Consider the following 13,991-nt stretch of genomic DNA (forward strand, 5'->3'; position numbering starts at 1 on the left):
TTAATATGCTTATGACTTTGATGATTTAGACGTTCCCCATAAATCATCATTAAAGAATATATTTTCTTGACTTTCATGATTTAGTTGCATTGTCAAAACATTGTCATTATTTTCGTACACAAACCATTGAGACAACATACATATTTATTATAGAGATATTTCACTTGCATTGATTTATTTTAAAGAACATTGTCAATATTTTTTCATTTGACCATGTAACCATTGTCAATATTTTTCATTTGATTATGTAACCTGATTGGATAAACTAAGTATATTAGTATACGAGCATTTTTCACGGCTGCTCTCACTCTGTTGTAAAATTAATATTGAAAGCATTCTATTGGGGATAAAGAATTTACTTTGAAATTTTGTGTAAAGAAGAAACACTTGCTTTTTGAGTAATGTTGACAACTATGAGTATTGTCTACACAGACAAATATTTTTTTCAAAAATTGTAAGGTCAAATGAGACCATATATTAGTCTCATCAAATTTTTTGATAGCATGATAAGACATGTGCAAGATGTTGTAGAATAAATTCTACATTTGTATAAATTAGTTTTTCTCTCAAAAGATGTGACTATACATATAATAGTATTATTACTTAAATTTTAAAAGATTTTTTCAAAATCTTTTTTTGAGGGAAAGGGCGTAATGTCACAGTCTTAGTTGACATTGCATGATCTTAAGTTCACGTCATGTTAATAGTTGAAAAGACACGTGGAATTCCTGATGTAGAAAACAGGAAGTAGAATGAATAAAGTTGACTTTGAGTTCAGTCAAGTCAAGTCAGTAAGGTCTTGCTCCCTGTCCGGGAAGGTTGGACGTTTCTTCCTGGACTGGTGTATATATATGTATATATATGTATATATGATTAATAATATTTGAGAGTTGATTTCAGTATGTGCTTATTGAATATTAAGGTATTATTCGTATTTCAATGGATATCTATAGTTGAAGCTCCAGTGTCACTAGTAGTAATTGTTCTTATTGTTACCCGCTGAGATGCGGACGTGATTTGTTGTTAACGTATTGGATACTTTTGATACCGCTGTTATGCGGATATGATTATTATTTCTTGACTTGTAGCACTAACAAGGAGTGCAGTATATTATTATTATGTTGTAAATAAAATCTTCATGTTGTCTGCTGAACGGAGTTGAGTCAGTCGTATAGTGTTTGTCTCGTCACGTGTCTAGAGCACTTCAGGAAGTAAGAACCCAGTATTACACCATTCAATCAGTCTCTGGTATTCGTCTTGTCATTCATTGACATTCCCTGTCAAATAAGCTGTTTTATTTGAGCTTTTTATGTAACAAAGTTTTAATTTAAGTCGCTATGAAACCATTTAAGGTGGAACATCATTTGAGACACCCGGGACCCCCGGTTCGGAAGTCAAGCCCTTTATCACTCAACCACCGAGCCTCCCACTACGGATACATGAAAACCCAATTATTCTTTTCAAGTTTATCTTTTATTTTCTTGTTTTTAAATTTAATTCAGGTGTAACACTTGGCACAAGTTTAGCTGTTTGGTAAGTTATGTAAACCAACAGTTCATAAACTGTAGTCATCGTAGCTCCATAGGTGTTACGCAGTAAAATGAAAATAATGAACAATTCTTTTTTAATCTAAAAGCATGCTTATCCAATGATGGGAAGTGTGGTCGAGAGGCTAAGTGCGCCTGAATTGTGCTTGGCTTGGCTACCTATAAATGGGGCTCGAGGTTCGAAACCCGACTCGGGCAGAGTTGTGTTTACTGCAGCACAGAAACCTTTGTTTATTAATCAACTCTTTTCTCAGTACTGTTTTGAAGTATTTAGTTTGACATCCCAACCATAGGTTTGAAGACATTCTTGAGATGAATATTCCCAACTGGGTATTGAGCCCGAAGCTTATATGAACCCAGTCTGTCTCTCTGGTAAAATGTTTGAACGTTTATCTCCCATTTCTCATTCTCGGATCAAGTTAGAACCTTGCACAATTATTTATTGAACCTGACAAGACATTAATCAATTTAAAAAATTATCAAAATAGGTACTTAATTTTTGGTGATTTATTATTTTGTTTTATATAGAAGTAAGGGAAATAAATGCAACAATGCTGTATTTGTGGATTTCATCCCTTCATTGCCATTTGGCACGTTTTTTCTCCCTATTCCCATTCTCGGGTCAAGTTGTATTTTTAGCATAATTATTCATAGTCGATGACAATAGACGAACAAATCAAGAAATTAACAAATTAGTACTAATTAATCAATTTCGTTCTTTGAAACCGCAGCTGAATTTTCTGTTAGCAATAATTTTAATTTCATTTTTTTTAGCATAGAAGGAGGCAGAGGAAGTAGCCGTGGACCAGCAAGTAGCAACACTGTGCAGAATTTTCAGTCCCAGCATGGGGTAAAATATTGTTGCAACTCTCGGCTAGGCACTCAACGAATAGGCATGCAACTCAACACAGTATAACAGGAAATAAATACGTGTGTTGATTCACTAGGGCAAACACATAACACCCTTAGGCTTCCTCAGTCTTACTACTAATTATACCAGTCCTTTGATACTTAACCCGAATGTGGACCAACGACAGCCTTCCCCGCTTCGCTCCAGTTCCCTACTACAACCTTCAGGCAGCACAAATCTTGGCCTCTTAGTTTCCCAAACATTCAGACTCTTCACAATCCCTGATGCACTGTTCTTCTCTCCATTCTAGTATCTTTCTGTTTACGTTCAACAGTGCGCTAGTGCGCACCTCAAGCACTGGAGCAAGGCAGGGTTACAACAATATTTTGCCTTTACATGATTTTATTAGATCGTTTACATCAACTCACGCTGTCTGTGTGTCCGTCTGGTAAAAGTTTGTACACGTTATATCTACCACACTCAATTTCGGATCAAACTGAAATTGTGCACAATTATTTCCTTTTACCCGACAACACAAGAATTAATTTTTAAAAAAGCTGAATCAGTCAACTTTTTAGGTCATAGTCTAAGTATTAGTGAACATAAACCTTAAAAGTAGGTCGAGACTTTAGAAACAATAGGCATTACAAGCGTCCATGATCATAAGCTCTCCTCTAGGAGAGTGGTTACAGTGTTGAGAAGGCTTGAGCCATGAATTTGAAATAACGTAGTCGTGCCTCCTCACATTAATTGATTGTTATAAATGCATTTTATTTTTAGTCTAGATCTATTACACATTTAATAAGACTGACCCAAACTGCTAATTGATATAACTATGCTGAATATAAGCTTTTATATATATGTGTCATGGGGTGTCTTCCCAACTAATGTCAGGTACCCATCAGAGGCACCCAAGAATCCCAAAATAAAAATCCCAGTCTTCACCGGGAATTGAACCCGGGACCCCAGATTCATAAGCCAATCGCTTTACCGCTCAGCCACCTCGCCTCCTTAAGGTGTGTACTCTGGAGCTTTAATGAAGTTAATGGTTGGGAAATTGTTCTTTAATTAATTTAAAAAAAAAACGTGTTTTTCTCAGTCAAAGCACGGGCTTCACCTGTTGTTACACTCGCCATCTTGTCTCAAGCTAACCCAACACTTTCAACACGGCACTCGTATCTCACTCACAAGGAGGTCTACAGAAGCTAGTGAACGCCTTAGCAGCTGCTTGTCAAGAGTTTAGCCTTACTATAAGTCTCTCCAAGACCGAAATCCTGGCACAAGACGTTGCAGAAATACCTATAATACAAATTGGGAACCACACCCTTTCAGTGGTGCAGGAATTTACCTACTTGGGTTCAACAATTGTCAGTAACCTAGACTTAGACATCGAGCTGACAAAAAGGATAGGAAAAGCTACCACAGCATTGGCAAAACTCTCCAAGCGCGTCTGGGAAAATGGTAAATTGACCACAGCGACCAAAATCCTAGTCTACAACGCCTGTGTTGTGAGCACTCTCCTTTATGGCAGTGAAAGCTGGTCAACATACATGTACCAAGAGCACAGATTGAATAGTTTCCACTTGCGCTGCCTGAGACGCATAATGGGCATCTCTTGGAGGGACCATGTCTCCAATCAGGAAGTTTTGAGACTGGCCAATATGAACAGCATGTATGCTCTCCTGACACAAAGGAGATTACGCTGGCTCGGACATGTCACCCGCATGCCAGATGGTAGAATCCCGAAAGATATCTTATATGCTGAGCTTGTGGAAGGAGTCAGACCCAAGGGCCGCCCAAGACTAACATATAGAGATGTCTGCAAGCGAGACATGAGAGCCTCAGGCATCAGTGAAAGTATGTGGGAAAACATAGCCAAAGACCGGAGTGCATGGAGACAGACTGTGCGTGCTGGGACAACCCTTGCTGAGAACAAAAGAATTGAAGCGGCTTTAATCAAGAGGGAAAAAAAGAAAGCTGCCCTGTCTGCTAGCCCTAAATCAGAGGCATACAAATGTACGAATTGTGGCAAAGTCTGCCGTTCTAGAATTGGCTTGATTAGCCACACCAGATTCTGCCCCGTCTCAAGATTAAGCCAAAACCAGTGACTCACTTGGGCGCATCCATTGCCTTTCGAGACAAAAGGAGCCATATATATACTCATAGTATGAAATAAGTATTGGTCTGAGTTTGTAATTGATTGAATACTTCGAAATATTGCCAATAAGAATAATCTTCGTTTACTTTAAACTTTTAAGAATGACATGTAGAGACAATGTTTGTTTACCTTCTTTTCATAACAGATAAGAATCAGAAATGTAAATGATTTCTATAGATATTTATAATTATTACTTTTATATATTAGCATTTTTTATATGTATAAACTGTGGGCACATCTGATTTCTGTTGGCTTCCGAGGCCCATGAAACACTCCGGCGGAGTGCATCTTATTATCTTTCTTTTTAACGACTTGTGGGTTGGGGGGTAGGGGGTTGTCCCAAATTAATTTAATGTTGGGCTAACAAAAGCTAAATAGAGTTTTAATTTAGGGCTTGTTCGATGTATAACAATTTCTGTTAAAAGACCCTATTGGGATTCCATGATACGTTTATCATCTATCCCTTGGCTTCTATCTGGCGCTGTGAGAGTTCATGTTACCAAGTCCCTCCCCTTTTTCAGATAAGCAGCTGCTATTAAGGTATGTGTGGTACTTTTGTCCTTTCAATGTGTCATAGCAGAAGCGCGGTGGCTGAGCGGTAAAGCGGTTGGCTTCCAAACCAGAGGTTCCAGCTTTCTATTGAAGACTAACCCTTTTATTCTCGGTATCTATGGGCGCCTTTGAGTCCACCCAGCTCTAATGAGTACCTCACACTAGTTGGGGAAAAGTAAAGGCTCTTGGTCGTTGTGCTGGCCAAATGACACCCCTGTTACCCCTGTTGCCATATGCCACAGAAACAGATGAACTTCACATCATCTGCCCTTATAGATCGCAAGGTCTGAAAGGGGAACTTTTTTATGCGTCATAAAGGGGGGATGTAATTTGAGTACAAAGTTCTCTACATTTTGTGAATAACCTTGACCTATCTACAATTGTGTGACAAGTATTTTGTGTAGTTTTTTATTGCTCTATATAGTATGAAATCATCTGCAAATAACCTGCCTTTTTGTTCCTGAATTAATGCCATTTGGTAGGTCCTATGTGTATATTAGAAGCATCAGTGGACCTAAGACTTCCTTGAGGCACACCTGTGTATTGTGTTACTGGAGCTTATTGAGAGCCAGAACCGTAGTGATAGGGGGGGCAAGGGGGCACGATGCACTGGGCGCCACACACAGAAAGGCTTCAAAAAATACAATTATTGTAGATATTTTTGTTAGGTAATACATTATAAGGTTATTTGTATTGTATTAGTACGATTCTCTCTCTCTCTCTTTAAATCAGGCCTTTTCCAAACACTGCTCAATACACACATCAAACTCAAGAACTTGACAACTAGAGTTCCAAAGTATAGTAGTACAACACAATGGCAGCACAATAAACTGACTACAAATGTTTCACTGTACATCACCGTACTGCCGTACTAAACTAAACTACTGTATCTCTTCCTGGATTGGTACGTTTTACTCGAGGACTCCACTAGGACCGATTGCATGGTCAACAGTCCCGGCCTCCTCGCTGTCCTATACTGAAATTACACTACATTACACACTCTGTCTCTGGTCCACCAAGGCTTCTGATCACATGACCGCAACACGGGCCATATTTACGTGCAAACGTCATACCAGTATTGTCCTTTGTCCGTCGACATAGTACGCTAAACTGTATTACTGGCCTGTGTCACATGTGTCAGCTGATTGTACACAGTTAACTCTATCGCGTCGCCAATAGGATTACAACAGTAGGCCTATTATTATTAAATACATTTTATCAACAAGTCTATATTTCTATGTGATGTTCATGGGGCGGGGGGCGCCAATAGTGTACCTTTAGCCGGGTGCACGCTTTGCTCACTACGCCTCTGTCAATAACGATGTGCTCTTTACCTGGATAAATCCTGGGTGCAATGAAGCAGTAATTGCACAATGTTTAAGTAAAAGTGGTAAGCTTTTGATAAGACTACTAAAATGATATCTCTGTTACAGCCCAGGGTGAAGAAGGCGTGACTAAAAAACTAAAGTTAGTTGAAGCAGAGCTGGCAAAGTTAAAGATAAAGTATGCTGTAAGTTATTTGACTAATTTCATGGTAATATTATTAGTCTATCATCTTATCTTATCTTTGATTTAAAATAATGGGTGTGATGGCTGAATGGTAAAGGGCTTGACTTCTGAAACAAGGGGTCTTGAGTTCAAGACCCGGTGAAGACGGACTTTAAATGTTTAATGGATACCTAGCATTTGTTGTGGATAAATAAAGGTGTTTGGACCGTAGATCTGAAAGGTTCACTTTGAGCCCATTAGCTCCTTCGTTCTGCGGTCGGGAACTTATGGTTCTAGTCCTAAACCGTTTTAGAACTCTTCGAAAGTCCCCTTTCAATATGCTTGCTTTATACTTTTTAAATTACAGATCTCTAGAAGTCTCGCTGCTACAAATTTTAATTTTAAGATAATTCTAATCTTTCATATAAACCATTTTCAATCTGGAAGATTCTTTTCTTTTCTCTATTTTTTCTAGCTGTAGTTTTTATTTTTAAAAATATATTTGAATAGAAGAAAAAAGCTTTAAAAATTTTCAGTTACTTCCCATTGTTAAGGATTGTAAAGATGTCTTTGGTAACCGGAGAAATATTATGTTAAAGCTCTTTAAAACTCTAAACGTGTTTGAGAAATTTGTTTAGAACTTTGTCTTGCCCAATTATATTTAAATGTAGCTTATATCTTCCAAGACGGTTTATATATTTGAAATTGTCCTCTTTTCAGGAGCTGGAACATTCTCAAGAAATAAAGAATAAGCAGCTTAAACAAGCGAAGGACGTAAGTTATATCTTTTACTATCAAAGCGTAATTATATTTTTTTTTGTAATCTATAAGATAAGAATTAAAATTTGAAACGAACATGTTTTAACATAATTTAACATAATAATTTTAACAAATATGTTTTCTCTTCAGAATCGAAAAATGGCTCTGAAAAAGAATGACCAAACACAACATTGAATTGAAATTGTAAAAAAAAAAACAACTTAAGACTTTGTTTATAAAACACATTTTCTTTCCTCCAGCTTCTAAAACGGGAGCTTCAAGAATTAAGGTAAGTATCTAGCTTCACAATTAGTCTCTCATTAGCAATTATTTTGTTCTATAAATTAGCCCAAGTAAAATCTGAAGAAAAAAAAATGTTTTATATTTACTTCAATGAATTTTTTTTTTCTAATCTCACTTGTCCTCCTTGAATGTTGTCCTCCTTGAATGTTGTCCTCCTTGAATATTGTCCTACTTTAATGTTGTCTAACTTGAATGTTGTCCTACTTGAATGTTGTCCTACTTGACTGTTGTCCTACTTGAATGTTGTCCTACATGAATGTTGTCCTACTTGAATGTTGTCCTATTTGAATGTTGTCCTACTTGAATATTGTCCTACATGAATGTTGTCCTACATGAATGTTGTCCTACATGAATGTTATCCTACTTGAATGTTGTCCTACATGAATGTTATCCTACTTGAATGTTTTCCTACTTGAATGTTGTCTAACTTGAATATGTCCTACTTGAATGTTGTCCTACCTGAATGTTGTCCTCCTTGAATGTTGTCCTACTTGAATGTTGTCTAACTTGAATGTTGTCCTACATGAATGTTGTCCTACATAAATATTATCCTACTTGAATGTTGTCCTCCTTGAATATTGTCCTACTTGAATATTGTCCTACATGAATGTTGTCCTACATGAATGTTGTCCTACATGAATGTTATCCTACTTGAATGTTGTCCTACATGAATGTTATCCTACTTGAATGTTTTCCTACTTGAATGTTGTCTAACTTGAATATGTCCTACTTGAATGTTGTCCTACCTGAATGTTGTCCTCCTTGAATGTTTTCCTACTTGAATGTTGTCTAACTTGAATGTTGTCCTACATGAATGTTGTCCTACATAAATATTATCCTACTTGAATGTTGTCCTCCTTGAATATTGTCCTACTTGAATGTTGTCTAACTTGAATGTTGTCCTATTTGAATGTTGTCCTACCTGAATGTTGTCCTCCTTGAATGTTGTCCTACATGAATGTTGTCCTACATAAATATTATCCTACTTGAATGTTGTCCTCCTTGAATATTGTCCTACTTGAATGTTGTCTAACTTGAATGTTGTCCTATTTGAATGTTGTCCTACCTGAATGTTGTCCTCCTTGAATGTTGTCTAACTTGAATGTTGTCCTACTTGAATGTTGTCCTACGTGAATGTTGTCCTACTTGAATGTTGTCCTCCTTTAATGTTTTTTTATATCATTCTAATATCCTACTTGAATGTTGTCCTAATTTAATTTTGTCCTCCTTGGATGTTGTCCTCCTTGGATGTTGTCCTTCTTTAATGTTTTTTTTTAAATCATTCTATTTCTATTTCGAAAATTTTTTTCCTGGTCTCACTTATCCTACTTAGTTGTTGTCCTGCTTGAATGTTGTCCTTCCTGGATGTTGTCCTGCTTAAATGTCCTACTTGAATGTTGCAACACTTTAATTTTGTCCCCCTTGAATGTTGTCCTACTTAAATGTTGTTTTTCTTTCTTTCCTTTTTTTTTTAGAGAAGCAACAAACAACTGAAATAAATCAGCCAAATGTTCCTCATTCTTCGAGGACTCCCTTTTGATTACCCGAGGCACTCAATTGGATGGCTGCCTGGTCGTGCGGTTTGCGCGCTGGACTGTCGTTCGGATTTATCGACTGTCGAGGGTTCAAACCCTGCCAGCTATCATCCCCCGTCGTCCTGCGGGAGGTTTGGACTAGGAAGTAAACTATCTTCAACTCTGAAGGAACATCCGAAACATGTCAAACAAAACAAGCCTGTCATTTTGTTGAAGACTAATGCAAGGCCTTGAAATTGTTTTTAAGGAGGAAGAAGACAATTGTCATCTAGAAGTGTCCAATAATAGAAATGCATCGCACCATTGAACTCCTATGTTAGCTTGTTGGTTTTTTTTTTGGTTAGTTAAATATATTTAAATGTTTGACATAATGTTGGTAATATTTTCTAAATGTTCATATTATCTCTGGTTATATTCTTCTTCTAAATCTGTTTTCTCATTCAAAATTGTATACTTGTATATTTATATTTGCTTGTATATTTAATGAAAAGTAAAATGCTAATTGTTGTTAATAAAAATAAATAGCAGCCTTTACAGAGAATCATTCTGTCCTGATTGATGATACCATCGTTGATGTGACCCCAAAAATTAACTTAATTTTTTTTTTTTTAACTTTATTTGGTGTAATATAAAAAATCTATACCATTTATAATATTTTCTACTTAAAACAAAAACATAATTGAAGTTTAATCGTAACAGGGCAGAGAAATATAAATGGCGAAAATGAATAATTAAATCTGAACGCGGAAAATTATTTCTGGATAACCTGTATATCATGTAGTTAAATAGCCCACTGAACAAAAACCTATACAGAAAATTTTCCTTTGAAACATAATCAAACTAATGATAAGGCTTTTCTACGAGTCCGAAGATTAATGAGGAATGAAGTATTTCCTGTGTTTACGCAGCCCCAGCTGTGACCTACATACTTTGCCATAACTAAATAATGTACAACAGACAACTTTTTGATGTGAGAAAAAAAGAATTACCACTGCGATATGTTAAGATGTTAAGGTTATCTGTTTCTATGGCCGATGGTTACCAAGGATGTCATGTGGCCAGCACAACAAACACACACCATAAATTTCCCCATCTATCATAAGTTACTCATAAGACTCAGGGGCATCATAGAAATACCGATATTCGAATTGCCAGTCTTCATCAAGATTGGAATCCTGGACCCCTTAGTTTGGAGGCTAAGTGCTTTACCACTAAGCCACCACACCTGTTTTTCCTATGAGATAATCTCAACGCTTGACACATTTTAATGTTTTTAATTGAATGAAAAAGATACCCATCATTAATGTTAATAGTTAGACCCAGGGCAACTAACTATTATATTGTTTTATTTATAAGTATCGGAACTCTGGCCGACGGTTGACGATGGTGTCATGTGGTCAACACAACGACAAGCCACTTTACCATTAAGAGTTTGGTGGTCTCAGGGGCGGCCTTAATAAGCAAAGTCTTCTCTGAGATTCGAACTCCAAGACAAATCTGTTCAGTAGCCAAGCGCCTTAACTCTTAACCACCACGCCCAGTGTGGAAAATGCGTTTGCTATTAACTAGTGATTGGTGTTTTGAGAGTGGTATGCACATCTCTAACATTAATATAGCGTTTGTTATATTTTGATATAACAATGTGTGTAGCTATCATATAACTTGAAATGGTAGACATATATTGTGATGGTTGAACAAATAGTGACACTGTCCTACGTATTTGTAACTATTTTTTTAAAATCTTTAATGTCCAAAGTATCTTTTTGTAATATTAATTGTTATATACATAAGCAGCATAAAAAAATAGAAGAATCACGCCAGTGCGGTTCCTATGCTTAGCACTTCAATTATTTATTTTTATAAATTATGTGTCGTTGGTTTTAGTGGTAAAGGCACTAATGCATAAACTAAAACAGATTTATATAAGTGTTCCTTCTTACTCCTAACGTTAGAGCTAGGTGCGAGTTGCCAGAATCAGGAAAACATACGACTTAGTAGAGTTGAAGTCTGCAACTAATAAGATAATATAAAGATACAGATAAGATAAGGTTAGGGATAAAAATAAGATGAATATAAGATAAGATAAGATACATGAAAAGACAGGATAAAAGGTAAGCTATAATGAAAGATTAGTTACAATAAATGAGATAAATTATAAGATGAAATCTTGAATGAATACGTTGAAACATATGATGATAAGTGATGATGACTGATAAGATATAAAATACGTTGTAAAGTTTAGTGAAGTTCCCCTTTCAGACCTTGCAATTCATAGGGCAGGGGATGTAAAAGTCATCTGTTTCTGACTATGGTTAACGAGTGTGTCTTGTGGCCAGCACAACGACCAAGGGCTTTGATTTTTCCTCAACAAATGTCAGGTACCCATTATAGCTGTGGGGGAGGTGGACTCAGAGGCGCTCAATAGTTCCGAAATTAAGTATTCCGGTCTTCACGAGGATTCAAACCCGGGAACTCCGGTTAAAAAGCCAAGCGCTTTACCACTCAGCCACAGTGCCTCGGTAAGATGGTAAATAAGTTAAAGTTATATAAGTCATAGTCAGACTACTTTTAATTTTCTTGTAAACTGAAAATAAATTCACAAATATTTTCTATTTTGTTTTGTTTTTAATTAGCAACTTCCATACTGTAGCCAGCTCAGTGAATTGTGATACAATCTCTATAATGGACCTCTCTCTCTAACTCTCTGTCTCTCCATCTCTCTTTCTCTTTGTGTGTGTGTGCCTCTGTGTGTGTGGCGGGGGGTATCTGTGAGAAGGTTTCCATGTTACCATTAGACTCTCACCAAAGACAGCGCCTCTCATGTCAAGATTCGAACTTAAATCCCCCAGGGTAGCTTCTCGGTTTTATCTGCCACTCATGCAACAAATCAAAGATGTTTTTCTTGGAATTATGGATATCCGCCTCTGTTAAGATAAAACAGAAAGCCATAGATGTAAGATTGTTTTCTTGAAACGATGGGATATCCGCCTCTGTTGAGAAAAAACAAAAAGCCATAGATCTAGATCTCCTTCTATGATAATGCGCTTTAAGCTATCGATCTAATGGTGTAGTTGTCGTGTCTTTTTAATATTCAAAGAGCTCTTCACCACAACTTGACAGCATCAAAAGTTGATGCTTTAAGAACAGAACGAGGGTGTGTCTGTTACTACATCAAAATGCGGGTATTTACCTTGTCGAGTATTGCATCATACATAAACAGTGACGACACTCATTTAAGAACGAACATCCCAGTTTTGTTCCTTCTTCTTCTTTTGAAAGAATAGAAAGAAAAGAGAAGTGTTAATATATGGCAGAAAGAAATAAAATAGAGAGAAAGATGGGGACGACTAAAGAAGTAGAGAGGGAGGTGGTGAGTAGAATTTGATGAATAACATGGGGAAGAGGAGGGCATTACATGCAGAGAGGATTGGGAGCTCTTAACTATAAAGAGGGGGGGGGGGTAAATTAAGAAGGCAAGAGGCGGGCTTTATTATAGATATACAGAGAGAGAAAGCGATGGTAAGACAACATAAAAGAATGGACAGGCCTGTCATTGGGAAAAATTATATTCAAGGCAAGAGACTGAGAGGAATAGAGAAATACGGTCAACAGATCTTGTGTGGTGCCCCAAAGGTTCAACATACTTAAGTCGAAAGTGAAGGGAGATGGCCTGAATGCTGAGAGTGACGGAGTGAATAAAAAATATAGAAAGGAAAAGTTAGGGAAGAAATGAAAGGAGGAGAGGGTGAGCTAAAACTTGGAAGGGGAAAGTGGGGGTGGATTTAAGGCCTCAGTCATCCAGTAAAACAACTTTTTTGGAAGGCTCTGTGGACAGTGAGAACACATCACTGACCCATATCAAAGTGTGTTTTTGTTGTCATGAAAGCGAATATCCAGTCATTGAATCCTGACATAATTCATACATGAATTACTTTTCCGTTCTTATATAGGTAGGGGGAAAATGTTTTTTTTTACTTGTTGTTATTCAAGCGTAAAAAGAATAATTGTAATTAGAAAATATGAAGTTATTATTCGGTCTTGAAGACGAGCATAATTATTATTATCTTATAAAATACAAACCTTACTTCCTAGTGACAATCTAGTCATGTATGTTAATTTTAATGATTTATAATCTGCCAAGTCATTGGTTTAACACTTTCCATAGTAAAGACGGTTAGTCGTTGTGCTGGCCACACGACACCCTCGCTAACTGTGGGGCCAGAAAACCTTTACATCATTTGCCCTATTGATTGCAAGGTCTGAAAGGGGAGCTTTACTTTTTTTTTAACATATACTGAATCTGCTTTGAAGAGTACGGTCTGAGCCGGATCCGACATTGACACACACACACATATACACACATATACACACAAACACACAAACATGCACGATGACGTAGCTAATATAATAATAGACATGACATGCGTATTTACATAACATTATAGAACCTTGTACGTCGCCGTCTCCTAATAATGATTAAATTATTTCCGTGGGTCTCTATACAAGGCAGAAAAGATTTACACTATCCTCGAAATGAAAGATTACGTAAGAGGGCAGAATTTATTTTATTTATTATTATATATAATAAGGCTTGTCTTCGATTACAAAGATTAATGAAGAATACAGTATTTCCCGTGGCTGCGCAGCCCCAGCTGTGACCTGCATATTTTGCCACATCCAGGGCAAGCATAACCATTGTCCGCAGGTGGTCGATTTAGATTTTCTTTTCGTCGTCTGCGTTTGTCCTCGGCAGCAGATTTTCTTTTGGTCTCAAATGTGTGTGTGTATATATATATATA

General features: G+C 36.8%; 1 long non-coding RNA gene across 3 annotated transcripts; it reads left to right on the plus strand.

Moving 5' to 3' along the window:
- Positions 1-2,303: 2,303 nt before the first annotated feature.
- LOC129926929 (uncharacterized) lies at positions 2,304-9,633 on the plus strand. Of its 3 annotated transcripts, XR_008778634.1 has the most exons (5): positions 6,011-6,296; positions 6,541-6,617; positions 7,316-7,369; positions 7,505-7,643; positions 9,133-9,633. It is a non-coding gene; the product is annotated as an uncharacterized LOC129926929 (long non-coding RNA). The 3 variants fall into 3 exon arrangements; XR_008778635.1 differs by lacking the exons at positions 6,011-6,296; positions 7,316-7,369; positions 7,505-7,643 and adding an exon at positions 2,304-2,397 and having other exon boundaries at positions 6,541-6,641; XR_008778633.1 differs by lacking the exons at positions 7,316-7,369; positions 7,505-7,643 and having other exon boundaries at positions 6,541-6,641.
- The last annotated feature ends 4,358 nt before the right edge of the window (positions 9,634-13,991 follow it).

This window comes from Biomphalaria glabrata, chromosome 6, assembly GCF_947242115.1.
Source record: "Biomphalaria glabrata chromosome 6, xgBioGlab47.1, whole genome shotgun sequence".
NCBI classification, from domain to species: Eukaryota; Metazoa; Mollusca; class Gastropoda; family Planorbidae; genus Biomphalaria; species Biomphalaria glabrata.